Consider the following 19428-nt stretch of genomic DNA (forward strand, 5'->3'; position numbering starts at 1 on the left):
TAAAGTTGACAGTCTGCAGTTAAAGCACATCTTGTTCGTTTAATTTCAAATCGATTGTGTTGGTGTATAGAGCCAAAATTTTTAGAATTGTGTCCATGTTCAAATATTTATAGACCTAACTGTATATATGCAGTCTTATGCCAAACCTGGCCACCCCTAATAATTTTCATAATTGCAAGCCATAGCTTGCTGGCCTCAAATCAGCAATTCCATTTGAATATATTTTATACCCAAGAGAAAAATCAACATTTCAGTTCTGACATTTATTTAATCAACAAATACAATGCAATTAAAGTCATAACAAAAACACACAGATGCAAAAATTTTAGCACTCCAACAAAATAATGACATCAATCTTTTGTAGAGTCACCTTTTGCTGAAATAACGGCCTGTAGATGCTTTTTAAAGTCAAAGATAAATCCCTGAATTCTTGCTGAAGGCGTTTTGGGCCATTCTTCCTTGCACAATTTCCTCAGTTCAGTCATGTTTGATGGGTGCCGAGCATGAACAGCCCTTTTCAAATCACTCCATAGATTTTTCAATGATTTTCAAGTCTGGGGACTGGGATGGGCCATTCTAGAACATTGTATCGTGTCTGAGCATGAATTACTTGATAGATCTGGAACTTTGCTTTGGGTCATTGTCCTGCTGAAACATCCAACCCTGTTGTAACTTCAGTGTTTTGACTGATTCCTAAACATTATTCCTCAGAATCTGCTGATGCTGGGCGGAATCCATGCGACCTTTAACTCTGACAAGGTTTCCAGTACCTGTGCTTGCCCCACATCTGCACAGCATGATGGACCCTCCACCATATTTTACAGTAGGGAGCAGGTTCTTCTCCTGGAATGCTGTGTTCATTTTTGATGAGGCTTGATTCAGGCTTGTCCAGATGAGCCTTTGCATACCTCAAATGACTCTTCTTGATGGCAGAATGCAGAAAAGGCTTCTTTTCCTTTCTCTGAGCTGTTCTTTGTGTAGAGTGTTCCGGGTTGTGACATGATCTACAATGACATTATCTGCAGCAAGATGTTCCTGAAGCTCTTTGGAGGTTGTCTGTGGTTTGTCTGTGACCGTTCTAACTGTTCTTTGCCTTTGCCTTTCAGATATTTTTCTTGGTCTAGCATATCTTTCTCGCACAAGAACTGTTCCTGTGGCCTTCCATTCTCTTACTTTATTTCTGACTGTGGAGATAGAGATTTAAACCTTTGTGATAGCTTTTTGTATCCTTATCCTAATTCATGTTGGTGGATTATCCTAGTTATTAGGTCATTAGGAAGTTCTTTTGAGGTTCCCATGTTGCTACTTTCTGGTTCACAATATGGAGAAGCACAACTAGCAATCAGCTATCTTAAATATCCCGTTTCATGATTGGTTGCACCTGTGTTAGGATGGTTAAGGTTCATTGAGTCACTCAAATCAATTTTGTGTTGTAATCAATCAGCATGAAGTTACTTCAGGTTTTAAAATCCTCGCAAAAGAAAGGGTGACCAATTTTTTTATAGCCTATTTTTCAGTTTCAATTTAATTTCAATATCATTAATCATCTGAAAAACATGACATTATCTAGCTTTCACTAGAAGTCAACTGGCATTTCTCTGTGAACTTCTCTTATACAGAAAGAACACGTAATTATGCCCAAATTTTTTCCATAAAACGATATATACACATATATATATATATATATATATATATATATATATATATATATATATATATATATATATATATATATATATATGCACACACACGGTGTAAAGTAACAAATTACAAATACTCAAGCTACTGTAATTAAATAGTTTAATGATTAACGTCTAATGATGTTACAGCTTGAGGTTGTGTGGACGTTACCACCATGACGTCTATCAGATATTGGATTTTGGTTGCCATACCTGACAAATAAATCAATATTTGACATCAATATGATGTTGGTTTAAGATCTTGGCTCGACGTTTGATTTTTTTCACTTTCTAACACGAGCTAAAATCAACCAATTATCAACATCATTTGACGTCGTTATTGGACATCAAAATAACATTGTCCTTGGATGCTGGCTAGACATTGAATTTTGGTCACCTGACATCCAAACTAAATCTAACCTAATATTAGCGTCTTATGACATTGTGTGCCAGCTGAGCAATAACTAAATGCACTACAGAATGTTGCATCAGCTTTTTACAGCAAAATTCTCACTACTCTTGAATGGTCTACTTTTTACTCATACTTTGAGTAATATTTTACTTTGAGTAAACATTTTTGGGAAAATAATGATACTTTTACTTAAGTATGACTTTTCAGTACTCCTTCCACCAATATATATATATATATATATATATATATATATATATATATATATATATGTATATATATATATATATATATATATATATATATATATGTATATATATATATATATATATATATATATATATATATATATATATATATATATATATATATATATATATATATATATATATATATATGTATGTATATATATATATATATGTATGTATATATGTATGTATGTATGTATATATATATATATATATATATATATATATATATATATATATATATATATATATATATATATATATATATATATATACATACATATATATATATATATATATATATATATATATATATATATATATATATAGATATAGATAGATATGTATGTATATATGTGTAAATATATATATGTATGTATATATATATATGTATGTATGTATGTATATATATGTATATATATATATATATATATACATACATACATACATACATACATACATACATACATATATATATATATATATATATATATATATATGTATGTATGTATGTATGTATGTATGTATGTATGTATATATATATATATATATATATATATATATATATATATATATATATATATATATATACATACATACATACATACATACATACATACATACATACATACATACATACATACATACATACATACATACATACATACATACATACATACATACATACATACATACATACATACATACATACATACATACATACATACATACATACATACATACATACATACATACATACATACATACATACATACATACATACATACATACATACATACATATATATATATATATATATATATATATATATATATATATATATATATACATACATATATACATATATATACATACATATATATATATATATACATACATATATACATATATATACATACATATATATACATACATATATATATATATATATATATATATATATATATATATATATATATATATATATATATATATATATATATATATATATATATATATATATATATATATACTTACACACACACACACACACACACACACACACACGTTCCTCCCTTTCAGCATCATATTAAATTACTTTAACATATCTAAATCTAAAAATGATACATGTTATGTTTTCTCAATATTAACACAACTGTTTTTAGCTGTTATTCCGAGTGAATATTTGCTCTCAAGCCTGAAACCAAAATCTTGTATGGTTATTTAGTTTATTCCAAGACTGATGTTTTTCTGGGAGCGTGAACATGTTTGACTTTGATATGTGGCTCTGTTTTTTTAAACTCTTGCCATAGATTCACATCATAAACTCTGAACCGAAATGCAGTTTGATACTTTAAGGGCCCTTGGGAGAAATAAAAACAAGAAATCACTCTGTCTGAAACCACTCTCATGCTCCCGAACGTAAGATATCAAAGCCATCACATTTAGCTGCTGTTTACTGCAACAAATAGGCCAGAAGCACCTGCAGCCACACAAGAGCTGCACATACTCCCAGAATGAATGAGTCTGTTTACAGAATAATTAAAATTTAAGTGTCTGATCGATGGTTGTGATTGTGTGTTTGATAGGGATGGTCCCCGGGGCTGCTGGAGCCGAGAGCTGAATGCACAATCCTCTTTACCTCAGATATTAATTAATGCATGGATTTCCTGTCGGCCACGGCAACAGTATTATAGGAGCCCGATAATGCTTTTAAATACAGTATTTTACATCTCCATTGATCTCTGCACCCCGGGGCTCGACTTGTTCAGCAGAACAACAAACTTGGAAAAGAGTTGGGAAAGTTTTCACATTAGATGAGAATATTTAAGCAGAGATTGTGCCTGCATTGCAGTATCTTCTTTATTGATTCTGCAATCTGCACCATTTCAACTTCTGCATCTGACTAGAATATGGAATGCAGGACAGCATTATGGGACTGTAATGACATCATCTCAGTGCCATTATATCATCATGATATCAATAGTTTTCTCTGAAGTGTTTACTTATTATTTTCTAGTCAGTTTGCTTAGCGAGTCTAAACACTTCATACAGAAAGGAAAATCATACACTGTAGAAATAAATAAATAAATCTGCAGGGTTTTTTCTTATTCTGTAAAGCATAGAAGAAGATGTTTTGAAAAATATCTTGTTTTTCTTGAATGTTTCTGTGTAATGAAAGTCAATGGGATCCAGTGTTGTTGTTTAGATGCTAACATTGATCTGTTTGTTTCTTAGTGTTCTTTAGGAGAAAGTAAGTCATGCAGGAATGACATTAGGGTGAATAACTGATGAAACAAATGTATTTCTTTTCATTATATGGGATTATATTATTACATTCTTCTGTATTATTATATTATTAAAATCTACATTTGAAATGTGGGAAATGAACCTATTTGTTAAAAAAATTGTGATTAATAATAGGTACTGTACCAATAAGACACCATTTATAAAACAAAATAAAATAAAATAAACATAATCATTAGAATGCAATTACTGCAATTAATAATAATAATAATAATAATAATAATTCCTGTCAAATAACATTGCAGCTGGAAGGGCATCCCCTGTGTTAAACAAATGCCAGAATAGTTGGCGGTTCATTCTGCTGTGGTGACCCCTGATAAATAAGGGACTAAACCGAAGGAAAATGAATGAATGAATGAATAATAATAATAATGATATTATTATTATTATTATTATTATTACTATTATTATTATTATTAACAAAAGAAATTCATTCTCCGGATGAAAACTGAAGAAAATAAAATATAAAATGAAATATTTTGAATAGTAATAATAATTTATTTATTTAAAACACGACAAATATCGGCTACTACACTATTAATCATTGAAAAGTTCATTATACATCAATATTACATTATTAATAATAAGTGGCCTGTAGACACATTAAGAATACATTAAATTTAAATATTGAATGTTACTATGTCAACAATAATATAATATAATATAATATAATATAATATAATATAATATAATATAATATAATATAATATAATATAATATAATATAATATTTATTAAAAATATTGACCATAGCATCATTATAATGTTAACAGTGCTATGGGCGCTACATTTAAATTAAAACATTAGAAATATTGAACATTACAATACAACAGCAGCAACAACAGCAGAATTCAAATTAATCCATGGTTTCAGAAAAAAAAACTATAATATTGAATGTTACAATATCAACAGTAATTTAATTTAATTTTATTATATTATATTATATTATATTATATTATATTATATTATATTATATTATATTATATTATATTATATTATATTATATTATATTATATTATATTATATTACATTACATTACATTACATTATATCATTCATTCATTTCCTTTTCGGCTTAGTCCCTTTTTTTATTCTGGGTCACCACAACTGAATGAACCGCCAACTTATCCAGCTATGGACGCTACATTTAAATTAAAACATTAGAAATATTGAACAACAACAAAAACAAAAGAATTCAAATTAATCTATGGTTTCAGAAAATATAAAACACATTTGTATTTCTTCAATCTCATAGTGCAAGGGCTCAAGATAGAAGCAAGCTCCCTTATCAGCGCTGAAGGTCAGCAGAGAAATAACACAAGCCCAGCCAGTGTGTCCAACAGCTCCTCACTGCCATCCCCATTCTCCAAATCCCCATCTGTTACAGTAGAAAAGCCAGTGCATGCAGGGATCTTTCCATCAGCACATTACCCAGATCAGCTCATCAGGCTGACAACTACACCTGAGACACAACCTGAGACGGTGATAAAGATGCTCCTCATTGTCACTTCACAGATGCTGATATACGGACTGCTCGTGTCATGACTATTTTAGCCCAGAGGGTAATTTTTCCAATCAAAACAGTCAGGATCGATAATAATGTTTAAATAATAATGTTTGTTCACTACGAGTTGAGTTAAATAGTAGCTGTTATATTTCTACAATTTACATGGCTTTCTGCTTCAAACTTGTCGCGTCAAGTATCAAAACATTCATTTTGACTGTTGTTGTATGTAATGGATAAATGACTAGGATATACTGATGGACAAATAATAGTCTTTCCAAACAAGATGTAAATTGCCCCGTCTTGAAAAAAGAGATATTTCATACCTCACAGAAATGTTAAAGCACCATTGCACCTCTTGACAGATGATATGCCTTTTCTCAGCTAAATATGGATTATTCTACTGGCTCAAATTATGACATGTTGAAATCTGATCCACAGGATACTGAGAATAACCTAAAAATGTCTTTTTATATCCACAACTGCATGCTGCAATCAAAGTAAGTCAAAAGGAAATCTTTAAAACAAACCTGAGGCTCAAAGTTGCTGATGAAATATGTGAAAAATCAAGAAGCGAGACCAATAATTTTATTTCAAGTGATTCATGTGATTTTAATGTTTTTTAAAGAAGTCCGACCTGCTCAGGCTGCATTTATTTGATCAAAAATTCAATAAAAAAAGCATTTAGAATTCTTATTACAATAAAAACAACAACAACAACAACAACAACAACAACAACAACAACAAATTCTTAATGAATATAGTTTAACATTTTATTTTTTTTCTGTGATCCAAAGCTGAAATTTTGACCATCATTACTAGTCTTCAGTGATGCATGATTCCTCAGATAAGATTCTATGATCAATTATTACTGGTACCATAGCATCAATAATTATTTTAATGACTTATAATGTCTTATCTAAGAAGTTTAAAATGAAAACATTTATTTTAAATAAAATGAAAATACAAAATATTACATTGACATTTACAAATATTATATTTACGAAATAAATGGTCAAGACAATCTGCAGTTCAAACTGAGCATCAGAATGAGGAAGAAAGCTGATTTAAGTGACTTTGAACGTGGCATGGTTGTTGGTGCCAGACGGGCTGGTCTGAGTGTTTCAGAAACTGCTGATCTTCTTGGATTTTCACACATAACTTTCTCTGTCTGAGAAAATCTCCAGTGAGCAGCAATTCTGTGGGCGCAAATGCGTTATTGATGCCAGAGGTCAGAGGAGAATGGCCCGACTGGTTCGAGCTGATAAAAAGGCAACACTAATTCAAATATCCATTCGTTACAACCGAGGTATGCCGAAGAGCATCTCTGAATTCTCAACACATCAAATGTTGAGGCAGATGGGCTACAGCAGCAGAAGATCACACCGGGTACCACTTCTGTCTGTATCTGCCTGCCTTGTATCAACAGTTCAGGCTACTATTGGTGGTGCAGTGGTGTGGGCGATAGTTTCTTGGCACACTTTGGGCCCATTAGTACCAATTGAGCATGGTGTCAACACCACAGCCTACCTGAGTATTGTTGCTGACCATGTCCATCCCTTTATGACCACAGTGTATGCATCTTTTGATGGCTTCTTCCAGCAGGATCATTCATTCATTTTCTTTACGGCTTAGTCCCTTTATTAATCAGGGGTCGCCACAGCGGAATGAACTGCCAACTCATCCAGCGCATGTTTTATGCAGCGGATGCCCTTCCTGCTGCAACCCAACACTGGGAAACTTCCAGAAGGATAACTCGCTACATCATAAAGCATGAATCATCTCAGACGCTTGACAATGAGTTCACTGTACTCAAATGGCCTCCACAGTCACCAGAACTCAATCCAATAGAGCACCTTTGGGATGTGGTGGAATGGGTGATTCGCATCATGGATGTGCAGCCGACAAATCTGCAGCAACTGTGTGATGCTGTTATGTCAAATGGACCAAAATCTCTGAGGAATATTTCCAGTACCTTGTTGAATCTATGCCACAAAAGATTAAGGCAGTTCTGAAGGCAAAAGGGGTCCAACCCGGTACTAGTAAGGTGTACCTAATAAAGTGGCTGGTGAGTGTACATGTTTCTTGAGCAGCAGATCATCATAATGATTTATATTTTAAATTGCATGAATATTTAACACTTTTAAACCACGTACAATTGTAAAACAATGAATTTAAATTGTGATTATATTTCACAGTTTTTCAGTTTTACTGTACTTTTGATAATATAAATGCAGCCTTATTGAGCAAAATAAGCTTCATTCACTGAATACATCAGACAGCTCAGATGGATTGGCTGCAGCTTGATTACACCCATTTACTTTCCAGAAAGCCAATGCCTCGTTTTTAAAGAAGGAACGTTTACACCAATCAGGGGGAGTGTGTGTAATCTGTGAACTTTTACGCTTTGAAATCTAAAGCCATTGTGAAAGGGGTTGTCAAGATCTCATCAGATGCAATTTAACCATATTTGTGGCCTTTTTTTGTTATCCATGTCTGTCTGTGTCGTTTCCTCAATATATCCCCTGTGGTTTATGGCAGTCCTGAGGTAACTAAATCAAGTCTATAATATTGCTCAGTTTAGTCAATATTTGACGATTGTACTGTTAAGCTAAAGGGTTTCAATTATGCAAAATGTTACAGTTAGCTCAAATTAGTATTTCATAAACCAAAATATATCAGGTTAAGGTGAAGTTCAGTTTTGTTACTTTTGTTTTTGTTTTGGCTTGAATGAGATCAGTTTTTAATTTTTTAAAAACCATTTTAAGGTTATTTTTTGATAGTCTACAGAACAAACCATCATTATACAATAACTTGCCTAATTACCCTAACCTGCCTAGTTAACCTAATTAACCTAGTTAAGCCTTTAAATGTCACTTTAGGCTGTATAGAAGTGTCTTGAAAAATATCTTGTAAAATATTATTTACTGTCATCATAGCAAAGATATGTCTGATAATATTTTTTCTTCTGGAGAAAGTCTTGTTTGTTTTATTTCGGCTAGAATAAAAGCAGTTTTAATTTTTTTAAAAACCATTTTAAGGTCAAAATTATTAGCCCCTTTAAGCTTATATTTTTTCGATGGTTAATATTATTTACTGTCATCATGGCAAAGATAAAATAAATCAGTTATTAGAAATAAGTTATTAAAACTATTATGTTTAGAAATGTGTTAAAGAAATCTTCTCTGCGTTAAACAGAAATTGGGGAAAAAAATAAAAAGGGGGCAAATAGTTCAGGGGGCTAATAATTCTGACTTCAACTATATTATACAGTGTATATTTATATAATTTGAGAGAGAAAAATATAAATATATATAAAATTATGTAAATACAGCAGATGTACGGTATATAGCCTGACTTAGGCAGCCCAATGCAAGGGGCTTTATTCAGTGAACACAACCAGCTAGAAGAACCTTATCCCACGTATTACACAGCTACTTGCCACAAAAGTAAACAATTAGATATGAAACATTGATCTGAGCTGTACACATTTTTATTATAACTCTTTCTGTAATAACTCTTTTATAACTCTTTTTATAATATATTCGGGACACACACACACACACACACACACACACACGCACACACACACACACACACACACACACACATACATAAATAATATAATCAACAGACATGCATATATATTCAAAAATATATATTGAGTAAGTTAATATTTATTCCCTCACTATTGGCAATATTCACAATCGCAATATTCAGATGATCCTAGGTTATTTGTTTATTCGTTTTATTTAGATATCAGTATATAAACAACAAAACAAACATTTGTTTGATAAACAAGTTAGTCAAAGTGCATAGAAAAGCACATTTGGATTCTTATTTTGTAATAATAATAATGAATTAAGAACAGTCTTGCTGGCATTTTTTTTCAAAGAATTTAGTTATTAATTATGTGAAATTACATCAGGGCTTTTATGACATCCTTGACATGCTGCTAAGAACCAGTAACAGACACAGACTGAGCAACTCCATTCATTTCTCCACTACTGCTCATATTTATGATTTTAGTCTTTACATTGACCTCTTTATTCCCATCGGCAGAAATTGGATAAAATAGAAAGCACATCGCAATTTAGGGAAAGAGAAAGAGAGAGAAAATCACCCAAAAGCATCTCAGTAATGTCCCATTAAACTCAATCAAACCTTTCTAGGAGAAATAGCTCAATTTTTCCAAAGAATGGCAGAGAAATACGTGTTTTTTTTTTTTGGTCTATAGGCTTTCTATCACCAGCATCCAAGATCTTTATTCAGACACTAGATTGAGCAATTCAGTATATAATCTATTGCCTTTCAAAAAAATGTCACAATGTACAGATTCTCAATGAATGCATAAAGGCGCAGTTAAAGTTGAAACGTGTAAAGTCTGTAAATGACACTTTTCCAAACTCATCTGCCATGTCAGTATGTTAGAGGAGCATTACAGTATATCCACAATGAATAGAGATTTTCATAAACAGTGTGATTGTCGGTAAGATAAGTTTATAAAGTGCTAAAATTGAGTTAATTTGATCCTCAAATGGATTGGAATTAAGTGTGACATGACACTGTGATTTAAAACCGCAGAGGCAAATTCAGGCAAAGCTTTCCACAGTCTCCTCATTTGAAAGTGATTACAAGCAATAACGCGTAAGTGAGGAAATTGATTCCTGATGTTTCTACATTCAGTTCGATACATGGCAGTCTGCAGTTAATGTCGCCATGACCCGACTCAATCATTTTGTGTCACTGTGGCCCAGACACACATTTTGAGTTTTATGAATACAGTCAAAAGAAAAGGCTGTATCTCAGCAATGCTTTGGAGCTTAATTATTAAAACCCTGAGACTTGCTCAAAAAGAAAAAAAAAAAAAGCGCAAAATTATTTTCTGTTTGATAATGATTTGAAAATGCCACATTTAAGCCAATGTCATTTAGTTTTGCCATTTCTTGTTAGTTTTGAAATTTGCAGCTATTATTCACTTTGAAAGTCAAAATAACAAACTGTTAGACTTTGCTGCAATTTTACAGTTATTTACTGTAAAAATGCCTAGTAAAATGCCACATACATTCTTTACAGTTCACTACTGTAATATGCACTGCATTGTGGAGCATTTTATAACCTTTGCAATATATAAAAAATTTGTGGTATTCTACTGTAATCAAAGTAAACACGTACTGCTATACTGTAGTTAAAGACAAACATGAGACAGTTAATGAAAAACTAATCAATTGACATCATGCATCACAAAATGTATTTAAATGAATGAAAATGGGCTTTATAAACCATTTCAAATGGATATTATAACAATAAATAATAAAAAATTCTGTTGTACAGGATCTCGTCACTTTTTTGGATTATATTAAATTCAGTGGTAAATACTAAAAATAAAATTATATACAGTTGAAGTCAGATTTATTAGCCCCCCTGTTTATTTTTTCCTCAATTTCTCAATTAGGCATTTTATTGTATAACAATGGTTTGTTCTGTAGACTATCGAAGAAAAAAAAAGCTTAAAGGGGCTAATAATTTTGAGCCACATAATACAAAAAAAAAAAAACGATATTTATGCCGAGTTCAGCGGCTAATCAGCCGGAATCAGCTGAGGTGAAGTGATGGCAAGCAGCAAGACTTAGTTCTCATTCAAGTGGCCACGTTCTTAATTATGCAGACTTAATATGACTTAATATAAACAAAACGGATAAAATTCACCCCCTCACAGTTGTCATGAAGGGTAATATTAGCTACAGTATATGAACCAAAAGCCATTTAACAGCAAGCTCAATAGAAATTTGCTCTATTATTGAGCCAGGACTAGCGGTATTCCGATGAATTGCAGTTTCAGTAGCTTCACAAGGGAGAGCGAAAGGTTACTGCTTGGTTAAAAGGCATTTTACCATAAAAAGAAGTTGCTGTAAGGCTATTGTACTGTAAAATAAAATTGTGGTAGGGCTCTGCTTCTGTAAAACACATTTATATTTATATACAGTTGAAGTCAGAATTATTAGCCCCCCTTTGAATTTTTTTTTCTTTTTAAATATTTCCCAAATGATTTCCCAAATTAAGTTTTCACAGTATGTCTGATAATATTTTTTCTTTGAAGGAAGTCTATTTGTTTTATTTTGGCTATAGAATAAAAGCAGTTTTAATTTTTAGAAGCCATTTTAAGGTCAAAATTATTAGCCCCTTTAAGCTATATTTTTTTCGATAGTCTACAGAACAAACCATTGTTATACATTGATTTGCCTAATTACCCTAACCTGCCTAGTTAACCTGATTAACCTAGTTAAGCCTTTACATGTCACTTTAAGCTGTAGAGAATTTTCTTAAAAAATATCTAGTCAAAGTGAAGTTTCATAAACCAAATTTCGAGAGGAGCACGTGATATGATTGAGCACGTCTGGCCACTCATCTGTAATCAGTAATAATCCAATCAGAGTGATCCTAGTTTACTATAAATGGATCATTTTCTCCCTAATGTTTTATCTTCGTTTGGAAGAATCCCCCCTTCCACCCCTTCTCTCCTCCTTTCCTCCCTTTTCAAAAGGGGGAACTCTCGAGACCTACCTGATCCCGGATCCCCTGATATGCTTATCGACCGGGCGGGAGCCCTGGGCTCAAAGATCTCCGAGCTCAGGGTTCTCTCCCGGGACAGCATGCCAAACCTGCTTTATATGCCAAGCATATCTAAGTGGGAACTCTTGAATATTATTTACTGTCATCATGGCAAAGATAAAATAAGTAAGTTATTAGAAATGAGTTATTAAAACTATTATGTTTAGAAATGTGTTGAAATAATCTGCTCTCTGTTAAACAGAAATTGGGGAAAAAAATAAACAGGGGGGCTAATAATTCTGACTTCAATTGTACATATATAAATCCAGACATTTTATAGTATTTTCAAGGTTTTGTATTTTCTTTGAAGTATTATGGGGTGACCCAGTGGCTCATTTGTTAGCATTATCGCCTCACAGTAAGAAGTTCGCTGGTTTGAGTCCCGGCTGGGTCAGTTGGCTTTTCTGTGTAGAGTTTCCATGTTCTCCCCAGTGTTTTGTGGGTTTCCTCTGGGTGCTCCGGTTTCCCCCACAGTCCAAAAACATGCGGTATAGGTGAATTGAAAAAACAAAAGTTGTCCATACTGTATGTGTGTGAATGAGTGTGTATGGATGTTTTTCAGTGCTGGGTTGCAGCTTGAAGGGCATCCGCTGTGTGAAACATATGCTGTATAAGTTGGCGGTTTATTCTGCTGTGGTGACCCCTGATGATTAAAGGGACTAAGTCGAAGGAAAATGAACGAAGCATTATGAAGTAAAACTGTGACAAGCACATTATTACCTTTAATCAACAACCTTGGCAAACGGCTATGAGTGCATACATGACAGTTTGGATCACAAGCTTACGGTTGCAAAATGACATGTGACATAATGACACAAGAGCTGACACTGTTTGTTTTCTTTTTTATAGGATGCAGCATTCAGAACAAACACAAGTACAACGAACGTGCTCAGGACTGTTTGCTGAGGCTGGGGATTAAAAGGTAATAATAACAATGTTGTAAATACTGTTCAGATTCTTTCCCTGGCCAATTGTTTCACAAGCTCTTTGTGAATCTTTATTCTTTTCTAAAACATAATCATTTCATTATTGACTCATGCAGATTACTTTAAATTCAGATTCTACATCATAAGAATGGCCTTCACTTGGACTAGATGGAGAAAGATCCTGGAATCTTTTCCTAGAACTGTATAAAATCTTTTTCTTTGGCTTTACTGGTGATTTATTCATAGATGAAAATATCTGTTGCTTTGTTTTATGGTTAAAGTGGTTCTGATGTGCTTTTTTGTACTTTAAGCTTCTTTCAGTAATTTTGCTGTTGAAAAAGCATGACAAAGCACAAAGTCGATCCAAACAGGGTTATTCTCAAGCTCTGTTTCTGAACTCCCTCAAACACCTCAGCTATAGCCTTGAGTTTTCTTCCAGGAATGTGAATGTCACAATAACCCAAATTGAAAATAATTCCTGCCCAAGGCATGTTCAGTTCAGCAGAGCCTAATTGAGTTGTATGTTGCCATACAGTATCCAAATGATACAGCTTTACAGATCTATATTGAGACTTATGCCATTTCTTCCATAACTGTTTATGGGCAATTCCAGCATTGTGGATGTGACATTTGCAGTAAAAACTCAAAACATGAATTCGCATAGATAGTATACGTTAACATTATATTGAAACTTTTGTTTATATTTTCCAGAACAACTGACCACAGAGTTATGGGACCAGAAAAATATCGATCTGTAAACATGTTTTGTACTTTAAATGAGTAAAATAAACATGCATTATGGATGTGACAAAAAAGTCTGTGGGTTTACAGTATACAAAATACTTTGTAGAAATTCTGTGAATTAAACTGTACAACCCAAAAGAAACAATGCTAATCAAAAGGATAAGAGTTGGCTTTCTATAGAACAAAAATGATTGGTGATGTAATTTAATATTTTCACATTTATGAGGAAAAAGTGTAGTTATGGATGTGACAGATGTGAAATTGCCACTTGTGTAACTTTGGTAAAATATAATAGTTTGAAAGCATTGACAGATGCATTTCTGAGTATTTCCAAAGTACTGTAAAATACTTTCTTACCCAAAAAACCCAGAAACGGTTTCCGTATTTTGGTGAAAACTTAATTTTTTTCATGGAAAGGTTGACATTTGCACGGAATTGCTCTTATGTTTACTGTGACTTGCCAGTCTATGGGCTATGAGTGCTTCTGTGTGGTGTTCCAGTCTATTGGCTATGTATGTGTGGTGTCCCACATCGGCGGTGAGTGCATGTGTTTCAATTACAAGAGGTGACATGATTGGTACACAGGTTGGGATGTGGATATAAACCGTGTTTGGTATGCACGTAGGAGTTTGGGGGTTCCGAGCAATCGCCTTGGCATGGAGCTCGGTTAAGCTGTGTTGACTGCCTCGTTTGGCCTTGACTCTTTTTTCGTTTACTTTATATTATTTATGTTATTGTTCTGTTAAAATAAATGGTTGCATCTGGTCCTCCTATTTGTTACAGCTTAAGAGCCGGCTGTGACAAATGGGGGCTCGTAAGGACAATAACATGTGTACTTGTGTGCCTGAAGCAATTCGTTTACCTAATAAATGTAGTTAATCGATGGATTATTATTATTAGTTATTATTATTAGTTTTTATTATTAGTTTTTTTTATAAAATATTATTGTTATTGATTTTTTTCCCGTTTTTTGTTTGTGTTGGTGTTTATTATGCACCACCATGTCAGAATGAATTGCCTCAATTGGATTAATAAAGTTTTAAACTAAACTAAACTAAAAGTAAATAAATAAATAAACTAAAGGTAACTCTTTATTTTGATGATATCTGCTGCTAAACAGACATTTAACTGACTACAACAAACTTTGCTAGTACATGTCAACTTGCACTAACCCTAACCCCAACCTAACCCCAAGACCAACAGTCTACTAAATCTAATGATAATTAGTTGGCATGTAGATGCAATGTAACTTAAACAAACAGACCATCAAAATAAAGTTTGACCAGTGAATTTACTTTAACAACTAACGCAACATGTTTTTCTAACAGCCAGCTTTCTGCATTGCGAATTTGGAAAATTACATTAGGAGTTTAATATGACAAAGTTTTAAAACACAGGCAGATGCTTTGTTTGTGATTCCTGGAGTAGCCGAGGCATGTGCCGTAAAGACTCCGCCCTCTGAAGGAAAGGGGGCGGGGAGTTATAACTCATTTACATTTAAAGAGACACCCAAGAAATGGCATTTTCTACTACTGCTTAAAAAGGGGATTTTAAAGCATGGTATTATAAATCACAAAACCGTTCTGGGAACACTAGAAACTATTACGTCTTAGGAGTATTGGACCCATGTAAACACAATATAAAATAATAATTTCTTGCATATAAACCATAAGAAAATACTTAAAACTTGTTTGTTAATATAAAGGATGGCAACAGTCCTGGTGAAATATCAGTCGCATGACTTCCAGACTCAACCATCTTGTCTTTTAGCTACAAGAGGAAGAGTATTACATTTCAAAGCAGCAATTGCTAGCATCGGCCTGTTATTTGTCAAGGCACTGATATATTTGTCATGCACGGAATCTGGCAGATAGGAAAGTGCTATCTGACACCACAAGCATTTTATCTACTTTGAGACATGGTTTATTCTGCAAAGGCTATTAGTTCAGTAGGAGTTGGGGGGTTAGTGTTGTCGGCGATAAATCATTTCGGTGGAGGCGATAGAGGATGGCTGCACTTTAATCTGGCACTCCCCTGAGTTTTCATTAATGCCCTCCCCAGAGGTCCAAGGGACAACATGACCCGATTGTCCGAGACAGAGTCGTGTGCAACTGGCAAATGGGCTGATATTTTAACAAAAAAAGTGATGACAAACAGCCTGGCCTCTGTCCTGATAGCCAGCAGAGAGCTTTAACGAACAGTGACAAGTGGACAAACACAGTGCAATGGCTGACACCCAATGCATTTTGCTGGCATTTTACCCACACCATCATTGCCTTTTCAAAAAGCGATGAGCGTGAAGAACGATAAACTTGACATGTTTTGGATCTGTCATAGTTGGCTATAGTTGGGGTGGGCAAAGCAAGGCTTCATGAAACACTGAAACAGTCAAAGCATAAGTGTCGAAGCTTCGAAATGTTTCGAAACCCATCTTTACAGTGCCACCTAAAGTCATTTTTTATGTATTGCTCTGGAGCAGCTTCAGCAAAGAAACAGTTAAGCAAATTGAGGTATTATACCCCACGTTGTAGAGTTTAGGTTTCAAGTAATTTAGTGGAGCGGTGACAGTTCCAGAGTGATACAGCTATAGATGTTAACTTTTTAAATGCTCTGTTCTTGTAACGTGTTTTGTTTTAACATTGGACTGAACTCTTTGTGAATAAATATGTTTCGTTTTGGTCATAAAAATGTAACATTATTAAAATACATCAAGTCATAATTTCAGAGTATTTGTACAAGTCGGGATTTGAATTCTGTGCACATGCATGGTCCACTAGGCTACATGAGATTTTCCGACCCTGTCAGTCAAACGCAGATTCGACAGGTCTCGAAACACTTCTGAAATTACTGATGCTTTGAATCGCTTTAGTCAAGTGACCTGGTGTTTTGAAACACTTTAGTCACGTAACCTGTGTGTTTAAAATCACCTTAGTCAAGTGATCTGTGTATTTCGATTCACCTTCGTCACGTGACTTGAGTGTTTTGGATCATGCTTCGGTGCAGTGTTACAAAAAACTTGCGATTTGGGATCTTGACACTGTGTTAAAACGTCAGCCATCCCTACCTGTACTAACCATTCTCCTGTTACTTGATTTCACCTTTTGGATTACCTGTATGTACCAGTTTGCTCCAATGTTTGACTGTTGCCTGCCTGATCATTCTCTGTTTAATAAACTGCACTTGGATCCTCAACTCCGTTGTTCAGCAATTCAAAGTTAAAATAAGACCATTTATTTGGCCTTTTGTATTTTTACCAAATTTTATATGAAAACAATACAGTGAAACTTTAGTTTTACCTTCAGAGTCTGATCAAATGTTGACTTCAAGTTGAACGCTAGCTGTAAACATGAACCACTGACTTTTAAAATTAGAACATCAGGCACTGAAACTATAGCTATAATATTACTTTACAGTTTGAATGCTAATGCTAATTCCGATGATACTCCCATTAGAACAACATCTAGAAAGCATTTAATTTTTTTATGAGGACTGGAAACGTCCTAGCAGATGTTTTTCATGCAGCACAGTAGGAGACAGGATCCGTCTCGAGCCTCCTGGTTCAAAAACAACAGGACAGCTGGTGTAAAATAAGCCAAACCAAAGGGAAAGCATCACCTCAGCTCTTCTCAGATGAAATAAATCAGCAAAACTTCTTCCCACTGCGGCTCGCATCATTACAATAAAGCAGACTCGCAGCAGGGGCCGTGTTTTTGTTGTAAAAAGCCTAATAATCAGATCAGTGTGGGCATATAACACTTTCTTTATCACACCATTATAGATACAGCAGGACGTCAAGATGATCAGGGACAACAGCATCTTGTCCTCAGGCTTGCTTCTTTTTTTTTTCTTTTCCTCATTTCATATGCAAACAAGGTTGGCATCAGCCGTCAGCGAGACATGACGACGCTTGAATACGTTTACATCTGCATAAGTCCACTCATTTCCACAGAGGGATCGCTATTCCTGAGAGAGCTTCAGTCCGACTCATAAATCTAAATGTCTTGTATTCATCAGTGATGAGGGTAGTTATTCTTGCTCCTGCAGTGATGATGGCAGGCGCGCTGTCCTCGCTCTCCAGACATTTATGACGATATGTATGCACATGCCGCTTCCAGTTAAGAGCACATTATGTGAGTAATAGTTTGATAAATTGCTCTTGTCACGTCACGCTCGCGCCACATCATAAGCCACTGGCTGTACTTTCTGGAGCCACATCAGACTCTGTACTGTTCTTGGGCACCTGGGGATTATGGGAAATGAACTGATTCATAATGCGCATGTACCCAAACATACTTCCTCTTTCTGCAACCCTTCTCTGCATATCAGAACTGAACAGTTAAGCGCATCTTCAATATATTTCACAACTTCTACAAGCATCCAGCTCCATGTGACATGTCTAGACTTCTTGCTAGAAATGGAGCAAGGCCATATACACTATATTTATTCTTTTCTGCTATTTTCCTCTTGTGAGCAGTTCCTTCTATGAAGTATGCAACACAGTAGGAAAGAAAAAAGTATGTTTGGTTAATATATGGTATCATACAAAAGAAAAAGATTGATTAATCTGTTGTTAGTCTAAACATTTTTCCTAATAAAAAATAAAGACACAAAAGTAATAAAATAAATTCCTTTCTTCCCACAAGGACATCATTAGTCTCTCATGCTTTTCTGCTCTAATCTTGATAGAGCTCTTCTTCAGTCTTCACTGACCATAGCCATTTCTCTGTCGTAACTTTGTCTCCAATGATTTTTCAATGATTTTCAATCAGGTTTAGTTCAGGATTTAGGCTGGCCATTTCATTATTTCAGTGTTTTCAGCTTCAAAAATCTGCTGGTTTTGCTGACATTTCGAGATGCTCTTTGTCAGACAATACTTAAACACACACTGGTGACAATCTTCAACACACACTGGTGATGACTGTCTAAGCTGTAAAGGTCACTTGGAGGGAAAACATAAATATTTAACAATTTTTGCTATTAATATTTAGCTTTTTTGCTGTC

General features: G+C 33.9%; 1 long non-coding RNA gene across 1 annotated transcript in view; it reads left to right on the top strand.

Annotated features, from left to right (window-relative positions):
* LOC130241422 (uncharacterized) overlaps positions 1–13681 on the top strand; it is a 75708-nt gene extending 62027 nt beyond the window's left edge. Inside the window, exon 3 of the long non-coding RNA XR_008838874.1 lies at positions 13607–13681. This is a non-coding gene — a long non-coding RNA (uncharacterized LOC130241422). The remainder of the gene's footprint in view (positions 1–13606) is intronic.
* Positions 13682–19428: the final 5747 nt, after the last annotated feature.

This window comes from Danio aesculapii, chromosome 15, assembly GCF_903798145.1.
Source record: "Danio aesculapii chromosome 15, fDanAes4.1, whole genome shotgun sequence".
NCBI lineage: Eukaryota > Metazoa > Chordata > Actinopteri > Cypriniformes > Danionidae > Danio > Danio aesculapii.